The sequence below is a fragment of the Pipistrellus kuhlii genome, unplaced genomic scaffold (assembly GCF_014108245.1).
Source record: "Pipistrellus kuhlii isolate mPipKuh1 unplaced genomic scaffold, mPipKuh1.p scaffold_m20_p_3, whole genome shotgun sequence".
Classification (NCBI taxonomy): Eukaryota; Metazoa; Chordata; class Mammalia; order Chiroptera; family Vespertilionidae; genus Pipistrellus; species Pipistrellus kuhlii.
In genome coordinates this window covers 133,581,380-133,583,059 of record NW_023425529.1, presented here as the reverse complement: position 1 = coordinate 133,583,059, position 1,680 = coordinate 133,581,380, and the positions used below count along the sequence as shown (strand labels likewise).

At 36.8% G+C, this 1,680-nt stretch overlaps 1 pseudogene; it reads left to right on the top strand.

Moving 5' to 3' along the window:
• Window positions 1-327: 327 nt before the first annotated feature.
• LOC118729663 lies at window positions 328-1,192 on the top strand (annotated as a pseudogene).
• The last annotated feature ends 488 nt before the right edge of the window (window positions 1,193-1,680 follow it).

The window sequence follows — 1,680 nt, the reverse complement described above, 5'->3', positions numbered from 1 at the left end:
AATTATGTTCATACCAAAATTAAATAGAACAAATATTGTGATTTATTTCTCTTTTTATCCTGTACAAGACTAGAACAATGTTTTACACAACGAACTTTTGCTAAAGTGAATTGACAAGATTATTTCAAGAATAAATCAAATACATATATGGGTTTATATTTATAGGTCTATAAATAAATGTAGCATATATTTATATATACAGATCCTTACATAAAAGCCAAGGACAGACACACACAGCCATTTCAGTACATAGAGACAGCACCAGGGTAAGTGCAAGCCAGCTGGGCACTAGGTGACCTTGTGCTCACTGAGGAAAAGTAATTAATTATGGGCAAGAGAGATCTTAAGAAGCCAAGAGGCAAAATGTCATTGTTTGCTTTCTTTGTGAAAACTTGCTGGGAGGAACACAAGAAGAAACACCCAGATGTTTCAGGACTTCTCAGAGAAGTGGTCACATAGGTGGAAGACCATATCTGCTAAGGAGAAAGGAAAATTTGAAGAGATGGCAAAGGCAGACAAGGCCCGTTATAAGAGAGAAATGAAAACTTATATCCCTCCTAAAGGGAAAACAAAAAGGAAATTACAGGATCCCAATGTAGCCAAGATACCTCCTTTATACTGTTTGTTTGTTTGTTTGTTTGTTTGTTTGTTTTGTTTTGATTATAGCCCAAAAATCAAAGGAGAGCATCCTGGCCTATCCATTGGTGACATTTCAAAGAAACTGGGGAGATGTGAAAAAAAATGAAAAAAAAGTTGCTAAGCTGAAGGAGAAATATAAAAAGGATACGGCTGCATACCAGGCTAAAGGAAAGTTTGATGTGGCCAAAAAGGGAATTGTCAAGGTTGAAAAAGCAAGGAAAAGAAGGAAGGAGAGCCCTCACCAGTTTGGCTCAGTGGATAGAGCATCAGTCTGCAGACTGAAAGGTTCCAGGTTCAATTCCAGTCAAGGGCATGTACCTTGGTTGGGGGTACATCCCCAGTAGAAGGTTTGCAGGAGGCAGCCAATCAATGTTTCTCTCGTTGATATTTCTAATTCTTTATCCCTCTCCCTTCCTCTTTGTAAAAAAATCAAGAAAATATATTTTTTAAAGAAAAAAAGGAAGATGAAGAGGATGAGGACAAAGATGAAAATTATGAAGATGAAGGTGATGGTGATAAGTTGGTTGTAATGCAGTTTTTTTCTTGTCTATAAAGCATTTAAACCCCTCCTACCAACACAATTCAGACATTTTTTGTCAGAGAGGAAGGGAAAAGGAGAGAGAGATATAAACATCAATGATGAGAGAGAATCATTGATTGGCTGCCTCCTCCACAACCCCTATTAGGTATAGCCCACAATCAGGGCATGTGCCCTGGACCAGAATTCAACCCGGGAACCTGCAGGCCAACATTCTGTCCACTGAGCCATACAAGATAGGGCAACTCACTCCTTTTAAAGAAAAAAAATTGAAATGAGAAAAACAAATGTCTGCTGACACATGTAAAAACTATATGCACCTTCAGCAAAATTTTCTATAGTATTTTTATTACTTTTCTTCTTAGTTATTGATCTGTACAAGGAACTAGTGATCCTAGAGAATAAAACCTTGGAAACCATGTTAGAAGGGTGTTAATACTGAATAATTTCAAATATATGACATTATAAAAAAGATAAAACTATAAGGGGAAAAATGTTGCCCT